Source organism: Prionailurus viverrinus, chromosome B1 (assembly GCF_022837055.1).
Source record: "Prionailurus viverrinus isolate Anna chromosome B1, UM_Priviv_1.0, whole genome shotgun sequence".
Lineage (NCBI taxonomy): Eukaryota > Metazoa > Chordata > Mammalia > Carnivora > Felidae > Prionailurus > Prionailurus viverrinus.
Window position 1 is genome coordinate 114,034,551 of NC_062564.1, and position 14,226 is coordinate 114,048,776.

Here is a 14,226-nt window from a genome sequence, read left to right on the forward strand (position 1 = left end):
GAGGAGCGTACTTGCCTGTGCCACACATTCCACAGTAAGAGGTGCATACAACAGGGTTTGAAATATAAAGTTTTATTCACTTCTATTCTTGTATTTTACTCATTTCCTTGTTCAATATTTCTTCTGCATTCTTATTCTTTTTTTTTTTTTTTTTTAGTATCAAAAAATACTAGATTCTGCTCAGTATAACTTTCAGTACTGTTTTCAATGAGATCGTTTGTATGGGTAGCCGAATCCTCAGTCTATGTTGTTAACGGGCGATTTCTGTCCTTTTCACAATTGAGTTTAATCTGTTTACATTTATTGTTAGCTCAGATAATTATGGGTATCTGCCATCCTTTTTTTGTGTTTTCTCTTTCTCTTGATTTTCCTTTGCTTTCTTCTTGTATTCTAATAACTAATTTTTAAAAAAATACTCCTTTACTTTTCTCTATTGATTTGAAAGTATATGTTTTTTTCCCCTAACCCTTTAATGTTTGCCATTTACATTCTGCGACATTCTTACTTGGTTAATGTGTAAAGTTAACTTCTCTACCCTGATGCTGAACAATAAGGATTTAGATTGTATCAATCATAATTATTATTAAAGTGGCAATTAGTTCTGCTTTATTTTTTAGAAACCCTACATTGTTGTGGGGTGCCCGGTTGGCTCAGTAGGTTGAGCATCCAACTTTGGCTCAGGTCATGATCTCACGGTTCATGGGTTCGAGCCCTGTGTTGGGGTCTATGCTGACAGCTCATAGCCTGGAGCCTGCTTCGGATTCTGTGTCTCCCTCTCTCTCTGTTCCTCATCCACTTGCACTCTGCCTCTCTCTCTCTCAAAATTAAACGTTTAAAAAAAAAAATAAAAAGCAACCCTACATTGTTATTGTGACTACTGTTTTACATAGTGATTGTTTCTTAGATTCATCTGTATGTTTCCTATTTTGCTCTTCACTTCTTACATCCTGTTTTCTCACATGTTCAATTGTATTCTTCCACAAAAGAACTTTCAGTAACAACCTTTTAGTTTCTCAGCCTCTATTTTGTTGAAATGATAGTTTACTGAACATAATGTTCCAGGTTGATTTTTATCTCCCCTCAAAACTTTGAAGATATTCTTTTGCTTTCTGGCTTCAATTAAAACATCTTCTGTAACTTTAAGATTTTCTGTGAGATTTTCTTTGGTCTTTCTGCATTTGGGTTCTGTAGTTTCACCACTGCATGTCAGGTACAGATGTAATTTTATTTTTCCTGCTTGGAACTCATGACGCTTCTTCAATCTAAGTATTTCTCCTGAAAAGGGCACTTGTGGAGGGGGAGAAGACTGGCCCAAGGTGGGGAGTCTGACTTCAAAGGCGGCTGGAGGTCAGTCAGGCAGAGGGCGGCCAGCATGGAGGTAAAGAGCCTAAGCATGGCGAGGAGGGTGTCCACATAAGGGGGATAAGTGTGGGGTGTTAGGACCTGAATGGAATGAAGAGGGGCATATGCAAGGAAGGTAGGCTCAGAACAAGGTGTTAGAGCCCAACTCAGGTGAGGAGGACATTTACGTAAGGGAAACAGTGGTGGCAGAGATGACAGACCGTCATGCTCAGGAAAACTAATCAAATATACCAAGATTAATGGAAGGCAGACTTATCCTACCAAAAAAGGAGCTATAATATGTAAAGAAGAAAACTAGATTGAATGCTGTAGTGTTGGGATGAAATTGGAAGTACTGGTAGGAGCTCATGGTTTTTAATATGTAAAACTATAAATAAAACCAACAAAATAGAAAACATTTTATTTTATTTTTTTTAATTTTTTTTTTCAACGTTTATTTATTTTTGGGACAGAGAGACACAGAGCATGAACGGGGGAGGGGCAGAGAGAGAGGGAGACACAGAATCGGAAACAGGCTCCAGGCTCTGAGCCATCAGCCCAGAGCCCGACGCGGGGCTCGAACTCACGGACCGCGAGATCGTAACCTGGCTGAAGTCGGACGCTTAACCAACTGCGCCACCCAGGCGCCCCTAGAAAACATTTTAAAAGATTCAAATGTTTAACGTATATATGTTTATATAAGACATTTCGATTTCACGTATTTACACTTTTAAGTCACTTTTTTATGTTTGTTTGAGAGACAGAAAGGGAGTGGGAGAGAGGAAGAGAGAGAGAGGGAGATACAGAACCAGAAGAAGGCTCCAGGCTCTGAGCTGTCAGCACAGAGCCCAACGCAGGGCTCATTCATGAACCACAAGATCATGACCTGGCCAAAGTCAGATCCTTAACTGACTGAGGCACCCAGGTGCCCCTACAGTTTTATTTATTTATTTTAAATTAAATTTTTAAAAATATTCATTCATTTAAGAGAGAGGTTGATCAGGGGGAGGGCAGAGAGAGAGGGAGACACACAATCTGAAGCGGGCTCCAGGCTCTGAGATGTCAGCACAGAGCCCAATGTGGGGCTCGAACTCTTGAACCATGAGATCATGACCTGAGCCAAAGTTGGATCCTTAACCGACTGAGCCACCCAGGTGCCCCCTGTATTTTATTATTTTATTGTATTTTATTTCATTTTATTTTTTTATTTTATTTATTTTTTTTAACATATGAACACATATGAAACATATGTGAAACATAGGAAACACACATGAAAAAATTGTAGCATCTTGGAGGGAGTTCTCAATGGTCAAATCTAGAACACATTTGAGCATTCAAATAAATAATGATAGTAACAGATTATAACCCACTGAAGAAAACAGGAAACTGTTAAGTCCATTCTGATATAATTAAAAATTAAGGGGGCGCTTGGGTGGCTCAGTCGGTTGAGCGGCCGACTTCGGCTCAGGTCATGATCTTGCGGTCTGTGAGTTCGAGCCCTGCGTCGGGCTCTGTGCTGACAGCTCAGAGCCTGGAGCCTGTTTCAGATTCTGTGTCTCCCTCTCTCTGTGACCCTCCCCTGTTCATGCTTTGTCTCTCTCTGTCTCAAAAATAAATAAATGTTTAAAAATAAAAAAAAAAAAATTAAGGTTTGATAAGGAACAAGATACTTACACACAGTTTTAATTTGCCTCCACACAAAAGCATTAATTCCAAAGGGGAAAACAGTAACTTCAAAGAAAAGAGGTCTCGCAGATACCACCACCTTAATTAAGTGATCAAAGTGAACATTATCAGTAATGGGGCCAAACTGAAATCATGCACTGAAGAGAGACCACATGCAACACGTGTGCAATTCTTAACAAAGATACATAAAGTGAATCAAATCACAAGGAACATCAGTCAAATCCAAAGAGACATTCTACAAAATAACTGTAATCTTCAAAAGAGTCAAAGTCACTGAAAGTCAAAGAAAGAATGTTACAGTTCCAGACTAGAGGAGACATGACAAATTCAATTGTGATTCTGAACTTTTTGCAACCAACAACATTAACGGGAAAACTGGCAATATCTGAATGGGATCCACAAACTGGATGGTGGTAATGTATTAGTGTTAATTTTCTGATTTTGATGGTCATTTTGTGGTTAGAGAACGTCTTTGTATTTGAGGGGGAATGGCATCCTGTCAATTTGTTTCTGAACTTTCTTCCTACTGCATTTAGATGGTTTCAAAATAAAACAATGCTAAAAACAACAGGCTAAACAAACACTAAAATAACCATTTACAGAGAGAAGTAACCTATTAAGAAGGGGTCGTACATTAAATAAACTTTACTTTTTTACTGCATGCCAGTAAAAAACTATGGTTACTTAGGGAATTGAAAATTTTTTAAAAAGGAAAAAATAAGAACAAAAAAATAAGCACAAGATCTCACATACCCTTTCAAGTTCTCATTTAGAAACCTTAAGAATACTGCATTCTCCTGACACGTTAGTGAAGTGGAAAAGAGAAACTATCATATTTATCCTATGACAGCCCTTTTTTAGAAGGACTTTATTAAAAGATCATGCTGAAAATCTTACAGAGACCCACCACACATGCAGAGCTGAACCACATCAAGAGTGATTCACCCAGGGGCACGTGGGTGGCTTAGTCGGTTAAGGGTCAGACTTCGTTGGGCTCAGGTCATGATCTCAGGATTCTTGAATTCAAGCCCCGTATCAGGCTCTTTCCTGTCAGCATGGAGCCTGCTTTGGATCCTCCAACCCCTCCCCCCCCCTGCCCCTCCTCACCTCGTGCTCTGTATCTCAAAAAAAAAACTTAAAACTTAAAAGAAAAAGAACTCAGCTCTTCTTTCAATTTATATCCCACCTGTGACCCATTTTGAGACTTCCAGCAGTTACTAAACCTGTTAGAGGGCTCATGTCTTCAGGACAGCATCAGTTAATTCGTAAAATAAAACTTACCTTTCTAGTCAAATTTGAGTAATATTGTTTCTCTTGGATGTTAAAAAATGGTAACTTATTTTCAGTATTAAAATCTAGTAGAGGATGTATCAATAACCCCATGACTAGCCATTTAAGTAAATATAACACATCCAGGAGGAAAAAAACAACACATCAGGAGACTGAACAAAAAAGTTGGATTTTCTTTTAATTCACTGTTTTTATCCCTTTAAAGTAAGAACAGGAGTCTGTTGTGATCCAACCTTACATTCTAGCACTAAGAAAATGTCAAGTGTCAGGAAGTAGAAAGTACGGTGTAAACAGAAGTCTAGCCCAGCCGAGAATAACAAAGCAGCAGCAGCATTACTTGAAAAAGGAAAGAACTGTTTGACGTGGGGTGAGGAAGAGACATGGATGTTTAATGGGCAACAGTAGGAACTAGCATAATGTGCATAATGAATACAAATCAGAGAGTAGCAGTTTAAATTTCTTAGCTGAAAGGCAACAGTGATACACTGATACGGAAAAATAAAAACAGAGTGCTTCTAAATATAAGCCTTTTTAGGAGGACCTTAATTATTCTGCTATAAAAGCACTCTGTGTGACACCAGTCCCAGTATGGGGCTTCCAGCAATAACATGGTGCGACCGTGTGCCCTTCCCACATCCACAAGTGAGAACTCCGTTATTACTGCTCTTTTCAGGGACTGCTCAATTGTACTCCACAGATATCATTAGGTCATGGAATTGACTTTAAAAGGATTTAAGACACATCCTGGAAATTGGATAAGAAAAAGCAACAGATTTGATTCCTAACAACATGGGGCTGCTGGAAACTATCAAATTCCCCTTGAAAGGATGAAGTCTTATCACCATTAAAGACATTCAGACTGATGTGGCCCAAGGTCTGAAAACAACCCCCAAATGCAGTCGTATCCTTTTGCAAAGTCAATACACATAATGTTCTATTTTCCCAAACTGAAGAGAATAGTTGGCTACATATGGTCTAATGTGTACATGTGTACATACTACAATACACATACACACATTGATTTAAGTCCATGCATATGTTTATAGTCACAACTTTTATATATTGCAGAAGTACCTGAAGGTATCTGCGTGACATGTTCCGTACTTGAAAACAGATGGGCACCGTATAAATGGAACACATCTGGATTTCTTTAAGCAAGCCCATAATTCCAAGCTATTACACATGCTGTGGTGACAGACGTGGAAACAACTGCTCTTCTGAGTAACATAAGCTATGCAGAAGATCCCTTTTCACTGGAGATCTGGAAGCACAAAAAAACTGATAAATGAAACTGCAGGGTATAATGCCTGAAAACATAAAGTCATTCAGTCAACAACTAATTCACCTCCCATGTGCCGAGTGACGGACTCTTTCAAACTTCTGCTATCACCCTTCCCTGCTTTCCACCCTTCCCTGCTTTCTCACCTTTGGCAGTGCAAGGAATCTTTGTGTCCTCCTAAGACCAACACGTTTCCCAGAGCTCAGCTTCCAGCCTTTCCCACCACCCTAGAGACCTCCATGTTCTCAATATTTTCTTACTCAGCACTTTCCCATCAGCAGGTAAGCATGCTCAGGTCTCTGCTACCTTCTGATTGCCTTCTCTCAAAATCCACATCCTCACCCTTCTCAGCTAAGTGACTTGAGAGGGTTGGCCACATCTGTTATCTCTACTACCTGTAGCTTTCACTGATCTGTACCTACTGCACTTTAGCCTCTGCTCCACCAGTTCACTGAAACTACTCTCAGAAGGCCACTGACCTCCTTACCTCCAGATCGAGTAACTTTTTAGCCACTGACTTCACAAAAGCAATCACCAGTTTTGATCGCTGTCTTTGAAAGATTCTCTTTCTTGGCTTCCGTGATACCACATTCCCTTAGACCTTGATCACACCTTCCCCGTCTCCTTTAGAGACTTTTCTTGTCATCCTTTAAATGTTGGTGTCCAGAGTTCTATACCATGAACCAACCTCTCTCATCTCACTCCATGAATTCTCTTTGGGCACTCTCACCTAGTAACACGGCTTCAACTACATTACTCTGCTGATGACTTAAAGTTGTACCTCCAACTCAGAGCTTCTCTTTGTGCATCTAATTTGCAAATACTATGTTGAAACCTGTTAGGAGATCTACATGATTCATTCAATCTCTTATTTCCTAGAAACTGCCTCTACTTCTGCTAGAGTGTATCAGTGGTGGGCTTCCCCAAACCATGTCTGTATTATGTGATTCTCCACTCCCCCCCCAGGTCCCCTCATTGTAACTGACCAGACATCTGCTCCAAGTTGGGCCCATCAGGCTCCCATGCTAGGAATGTGACTGACTAAAGCTGTGTTCAAACTGGAATTCTTGTACACTGCTGGCGAGAGTGCAAACTACCACTCTGACAACTGGCAGCATCTCCACATACACACATACCTAATGAATGACCCAGCAATTCCATGCTTAGGTATAAAGTGAGAGAATTACGTATGTGCCCAGTAGACAAATAAAAGTACGTTCATGGAAGCACTCTTGATAAGAAGCAAAACCTGGCAACTATGCAAAACTTCACTGTCAGCGCAACAAATAAATCGAGGTATATTCATCAGATGGAATATTACAACAAGGCAACAACATGGGTCAGTCTCAGAAACACGTTAAGCAAAAGGTACAAAAGAGCGTATGCTAAGATTCCATTTCTATAAATTCCAACAACAAGCAAAAGGCATCTATGGCCCTGGAGGCAGGATGGTGGTTATACTTCCAGGTTTAGGCAGAGATTAAAAGAGCACAGGGGGCTTCTAGGGTCTGGCAATATTCTGTTTCTTGCTCATAGGTATGCTCACTTTGTGAAAAGTCATTAAACTTATGGACAACGCACGTCCTATATGAATATTCTTCTTCAAGATTCTCAGCTAAATCTGAACTGGACTCTTGAACTGAGATTTAAATTCTTTGTGAGAATTCCTTACAATAACAGGCTTATTGGGATACGAATAATACAGTGAGACTATGTACGACAGTGAAGAGAACAAAAGAAGTGTAACAGAGTCCCAGAGAAAAAAATAATTAAGAAGGAACACCTTATATGGCAGGTGCCTTTCAAATAAGAACATACTTAAGCCAACTATTTTTTTCTTTTTTGCTCCTAATCTAAGCCAATTATTATCAAGAATTACCTCAAAGGAATAGAATCGAGCCTCTGAGGTATAGCCAGATGGTACTAACAAAGCTGTCTTCCTCGCTTTGATGCCTGTGGGTCTGAGATGACAGAGGGCTGAACGCCACATGGGGTAGGACCACTGGCAACTCCACTCCAGGCCAGCAAGCCAACACATCAAGTACTCATAAATAAATCTACTCCTCTGAAGGCATACTTAAGGACTCATGTCAAACAAGTTTCTTTCAAGAATTCCTTATAAAATAGTATGTCCTGTTCTAATAAATAAAAAACAATAGACTTTGATGGAAAGCCAGAAGATGATTTAAGTTGTATTTTAACAGATACTTCTTCACTTCTATCATTTTTAAGGTTATAAATTTATAATTACAAATTTCATTTTGGACTCCTTCCTAAAATACAATGTATTCCTAGCTCACGTGTGCCCCTGTATCTCCTCTTAACCTCATACCTTTCTGCCTGCATTAGAGTCTCATAAGTCATTATTTTGGAGTATCAGCCTCGGGGCCTGACGTTCATTGAGTCACCACACCCTGACACCTACCAAGACAGTGCTGACACAGAAACTGGAAATGACAGAAATGACAGAAGACTCAACTAGGATAAAAAATACAAACCAACTAAAAAAAAAAATCATCATGACTCATTCACCTCTGAAAACAACTATATGGCAGAACACATCTTACGGCAAAGTGCTCTTTTAGGCCCACTGGCATCTAATAGGTTTTTTTTAGGGAAAAAAAGAAAATAAAAAGGAAACAGACATTAAGATCTAATTAACACAGAAATTATTTTTTTTTTAAAGGTGGTTCACTGAAGCCATCATATGCAAACAAATGACAACTAACCCAACACATAATGGCAGTGTGAACATGGCTCTAGGACCATAGCAGGAACCACACAGTAGGAACAGAAGGCTGTTTTTTGCCCTCAAGAATCCAGCCCTCTCTGGTGGTGAAGAAAACATAACCTCAGAAGGAAAAAAGTATGTAATTGTCAATAAAGGGCATGGGGAAGATCACATGTGCTACAACACATGTGCTTAGAGGAGAAAAATAATTCACTGAATACACTGGCCACTGTGCTGAGCCTTGAAGAATGAAGAAGCATAGAGTAAGAAAAGCAGGGGAAGGCATTTGGGTAGAAGGTCAGCAGAGCCAAGAGAGAGGAAGCAGGTATTCACAAGGAGGGCATGAGAACAGGTAACTGATGGGGCTTGCCTGGGAAAAGATAAAGTTTTTAAGAAAATGTCATTAAAAAAAATTTTTTTTATATTTATTTTTGAGACAGACAGAGCATGAGCAGGGGAGGGGCAGAGAGAGGGAGACACAGAATCGGAAGCAGGCTCCAGGCTCTCAGCTGTCAGCAAAGAGCCCGACGCGGGGCTCGAACCCATGAGCCGTGAGATCATGACCTGAGCTGAAGTCGGACACTTAACCGACTGAACCCCCAAGAAAATATAATTTTTCATTTTAACCTGTCAGGTCAAAACAGTATAGTTTTTAAAAAATGTTTATTTTTGAGACAGTGTGTGAGCAGGGAAGGAGCAGAGAGAGAGGAAGACAGAGGATCTGAAAGGGGCTCTGCATTGACCTCAGAGAGCCCAATGTGGAGGTCGAACTCACAAACCACAAGATCACGACCTGAGTTGAAATTAAGAGTGGGACCCTTAACCAACTGAGCCACCCAGGTGCCCCCTCACAGGATAGTACTTTCTCAATTAATTTTTAATGTTTATTTTTGAGAGAGAGAGAACTTTTTTTTAATTTTTAAAAGGTGGATTTTTTTTTTTTAAATGAAGAATATACAACGGACACCATATGTGGCCCACAATCTGGCCCTTTACCAAAAAAAGTGTGCTGACCTCCACTCTAAACAAATTCCAAAAATGGAAGGAGGTTCTGTGTTTCCATTTTAGTCTATGACTTCTAGTGGTCTGTGATAACATTTATCTAGGCTGAGAAAAGGGTGGAGGACTCACGAGAGGCTTCCCTCCCCCCACGCGCTGAGATTCAGATCCCCTGGAAGAGGCCGTGGCGGCTGGCAGCTGCTGGTGGCTCAGAATCTTGCAGGAGAGCACAGGCCAGGGCCAGGCTGTAGAAGGGCTGCCGCTTGCTCCGGGTAGAAGCTGGGCTAGAGGCCAGCTCTCCCGGTGGGAGGAATGCAGCCTCAGGACAGAGCTGGAGCTACCACAACAGCAGCCAGCAGGCGGGCAGACGGCCTGAGAGTTGTTGCATGTGAGGACCACAGGGCCTGGCACCAAAGGAAGAAAGGAGAACCAGAATCGGGGAGTAAGTTACCCTTGCTGCCCTCACATTGCCTCACTGACCAGTCCTTCTCCCGAGAAAGGCTAACACTGCACCAGGTGGTGAAGGAGAATGTTTCAAGGGGCCAACTCCAGTATCCCAAAGCAAAGGGTAGAGTGGGAGCAGAGACATAATGGATTAGTAACTTTCTCCTCTCCCGTTTTGTCATGCATTTTTTTAAAAGCGGGCATTGAGTCTCAAGTATATAATGAGACTCAATATTTATCACTATATTTTGTAAACATGCCACAGGCACTCTATTTCATTCTATTATGGAACTTGTTCTCTGAAGAAAAAAGATATACAGTGAGTTGAAGGAGCCTCACATTCCTATCTCATTATCCAATGCTGGGGAAGAAAAGCCAAGAAAGCAAGTGTGACAGCTGAAAAACAAAGTCCTAAGTCCCAGAGCATAAGAGACTGGATAATGCTCACAAACCAGAAATATGGGGTGCGTGGGTGACTCAGTTGGTTGAGCGTTTGACTCTTGATTTCTGCTCAGGTCATGATCCCAGGGTCATGGGATCAAGTCCCGTGTCTGGCTCTGTGCTATGCGTGAAGCCTGCTTAATAAGATTCTCTCCCTCTGCCCCCTGCCTTACTCGTGTGTGCGCACACACATGCTCATTCTCTCTCCCCTCTAAAATAAAATTTTCAATGTGTCATTCATCATCAAAACCCAAAAATCAAGCACTACACTGTGTGTAGTGTGGTGTTCAACCCTATACCAGATAGAACCACATGGACTGGTGTGTGCCCGGTGAGTGAGCAGCAATCACAATCTTGCTTCCTCTGGAAGACTGCCCTCTGAGGCAAATTATCCCAGCTTGGGCCCCTCTGTGATGCCACCGACCTCCACCCAGAGATGGGATATTTGGGCAGAAAAGACGAAGAGGAGAGCAAACTATTACGTAAAGGATGAAAAGGAACGCGATATGCTCTGAAACCTGGGCAGCGGTGAAGCTCGGGAGGTCTTCCAATAAGCCTGTGTAAGGAGAGAGTCCAAGGAGGGCAGTTTATACAAGGCAGGGGAAACGGGGGACAACCTATGAGGCTGAAAATTATCTGACTGAAAATAATCTTTCCAAAAATTTTTAGAGGATTCTTTCTAAATCTGATAGAAGACTAGGGCAGCCATGTTCCCTAATCAGATTTCTAGTAAATAGTCTAGACTGGAGAAAAAGTTCTAACTTAAGCTCTTAAAGGTTCTCCAGAGGACAGACTGAATTTTAATTTAAAGAGATCAAGAAGGAAACCAGATCTCGGTTTCTCTGGGACCCCAACTAGGAAGGACCCACAAATAACTGCTCTTCAGCAACAAGTCCCAAACGGCTGTTGAACGTGTTCCCCCTCTGCTGGCTCTTTGCTGCTGCCCATGGCTGTCTCTGCCTTGAACACCCTCCTCCTAGACTCTATCCTTAAAGTTTTACCAAGAAGCCAACCAAGGGTGCAGAAGTCAGAGCCAGAGAGCCTGAGTTCAAGTCCTGGTTCTCGCTGCAGGATCTTGGCCCAGGTTCTTAACCTTTCTGAACCTCACTTTCTTCTTCTTCTCCCCCAGTTTAGCAGGAGAGCAGAAATTCCTTTCTCTCTCCTGTAAGCCCCTCCAGACTCTTCCATGTCAGTGAACAGGGTCACCACCCACTCAGCTGCTCCAGGCAAAATCAGGAAATCCTTCCTTCCTCTCTCTCTTCACACACACAGTCCCTGAGCAAGTGCCATCAGCTCTATTTCCAAAGCAAACTTCAAGTTAATCAAATTCTTTCTATTTCCACTGTTGCCACTCTTCTCCAAGCCACCAGCATCCCTCCCTGGGTACTTTCGCTAGCTACCTCCTAACTTCTTTCCTGGCTGCCACTCTTGCCTTCTCCAATCTGTTCTCCGTACAACAACCTCAGCGATCTTCTAAAAGCACCAGTCAGATCCTGTTACTCCCTTGTTCAAACCCCAGTAGCCCACCATTGCACTTAGAATGAAATTTAAATTTCTCCCCTGTCTGGCCTCTGCCCACCTCTATTTCTCTTCTCTTTACTCTGTCCTCCCTAAGGCACACTGGCCTCCTCACTGTTTGGGAAATACATCCACTCCATTCCTCCTCAGGGACTTTGCACTTGCCACTTCCTCCACCTGGGAATACCCTCCCAGCAAGTCTTTGTAACACCGACTCCTTATCATTCAGCTCTGACTCAGGGATGCCTCCTCAAGCAGGTCTTCCTCATCACCCCATTCAGTAGTGTTCCTGCCACCAGATTCCTTGTCCCTTCCCAGGTTTAACTTCTTCTTAGTCCTCAGTCTGCAATTAAATCAGCTGTGTGTTCACTTCCTCACTGGCCTCTCCCCACTAAAGCCTCAAGACAGCAGGGATATTGACCCTTAGCCTTTGTCGTCAAGGTGTCATAGTTTGGGAGAATGTGTCCCCAACCCCAGCAAAAGCTATTCATTTCCTATATTATTTAAAGGATTCCATCTGAGAAGGCAAAGCCTAGACTCTTTAATTCCCCCGAATCATGCATATCTTCTGGTACTCAAATAATCACAGAGCTGAATTTAATTCTTCCTCAATACCATTAGGCCTTGTTGATTATTCTAAATATTTCAATGAAAACTTAAACAACCTTTGTCATTTTTTTCTTCTTCTGGGCAACTGAAAAAACATTTTCTGTAGTTTCAAGTATTTATTTATTTTAAAGTTTATTTTGAGAGTAAGGGCGGCAGGGACAGAGAGAAAGAGAAAGAGAAAAAAGAGAGAGAGAGAGAGAGAGAGAGAGAGAGAGAGAGAGAGAATCCCAAGCAGGCTCCATGCTGTTAGCACAGAGCCTGATGTGGAACTCGATCTCGTGAACTGTGAGATTATGACCTGAGCCGAAACCAAGAGTTGGACACTTAACCAACGGAGGCACCCAAGCGCCCCATCACGTTTTTATTTAAATTCCAGGTAGTTAACATACAGTGTTGCTATTCCCTTCAAAATGCTTCCAGATATGGGCTAGTAAACATTGGTCATCTTCTACTGGTCTCACCAAATGATGAAATGTGATTTGAGAATAAACCTGGTATCGTTTGAGGAAACTTTTTAAAATCTCAACAAACTAGATTTAGAAATAATGATAATACTAGTTAGGAAATTAGAATTGAAAGCTGTGGTACATCTTGAGCTATGTTAATTTTATTAGAAATTTTTTTAAAAAGTCATTTCCCTGGCAAAAGTACATAATGGAATCATTCATTACTCTACCATATAAAATTAGCATTGTTTTTCACATTTTAAAAATTATTTTTAGGGGCACCTGGGTGGCTCAGTCGGTTGAGTGGCCAACTTTGGCTCAGGTCATGATCTCGCCGTCCGTGAGTTCGAGCCCCGCGTCAGGCTCTGTGCCGACAGCTCAGAGCCTGGAGCCTGTTTCAGATTCTGTGTCTCCCTCTCTCTGACCCTCCCCCATTTGTGCTCTGTCTCTGTCTCAAAAATAAATAAACGTTAGGGGCGCCTGGGTGGCTCAGTCGGTTAAGCGGCCGACTTCGGCTCAGGTCATGATCTCGCGGTCCGTGAGTTTGAGCCCCGCGTCGGGCTCTGTGCCGACTGCTCAGAGCCTGGAGCCTGTTTCAGATTCTGTGTCTCCCTCTCTCTCTGACCCTCCCCCGTTCATGCTCTGTCTCTCTCTGTCTCAAAAATAAATAAACATTAAAAAAAAATTTTTTTTTGAAAAAAAAAATAAACGTTAAAAAAAATATTTTTAAATGTTTATTTATTTGGGGCGCCTGGGTGGCTCAGTCAGTTGAGTGTCCGACTTCGGCTCAGGTCATGATTTCATGGCTTGTGGGTTTGAGCCCCACGTTGGGCTCTGTGCTGACAGCTCAGAGCCTGGAACCTGCTTCAGATTTAGTGTCTCCCTCTCTCTCTGCCCCTCCCCTACTTGCACACTTGCTCACTATCTCTCTCTCAAAAATAAATAAACCTTTAAGAAAAAAAATGTTTAATATTTACTTTGAGAAAGAAAAAACACGTGCGAGCTAGCAGGGGTGGAACGGGGCGGGGGGGGGGGGGGATTCCTAGGGGGCTCTGTGCTGACAGTGCTGCATGTCAGCTCTATTTCACAAACCATGAGCTCATGACCAGAGTCAAAATCAAGAGTTGGATGCTTAATTGACTGAACCACCCAGGAGGGCTATTATTGACTGATTGACAGAGAGAGCGAGAGAGAGACAGAGACAGAGAGAGAGATGAGCATGAGTGAGAGTGGGGGAAGCACAGAGGGAGAGGGAGAGAGAATCTTCAACAGGCTCCACACCTAGCACAGTCAATCTCATGACTCTGAGATAATGACCTGAGCTGAAGAGTCGGATGCTTAACCAACTGAGCCACCCAGGCGCCCTTGTTTTTCACATACTAATCTCCACAGTTTTTCCCTCTTTTCCCATCTTTATCCTCCAATCTTTAATATCGCCAAAT

General features: G+C 42.0%; 1 protein-coding gene across 1 annotated transcript in view; it reads right to left on the reverse strand.

Moving 5' to 3' along the window:
* MCUB (mitochondrial calcium uniporter dominant negative subunit beta) overlaps window positions 1–14,226 on the reverse strand; it is a 111,887-nt gene that overhangs the window by 39,016 nt on the left and 58,645 nt on the right.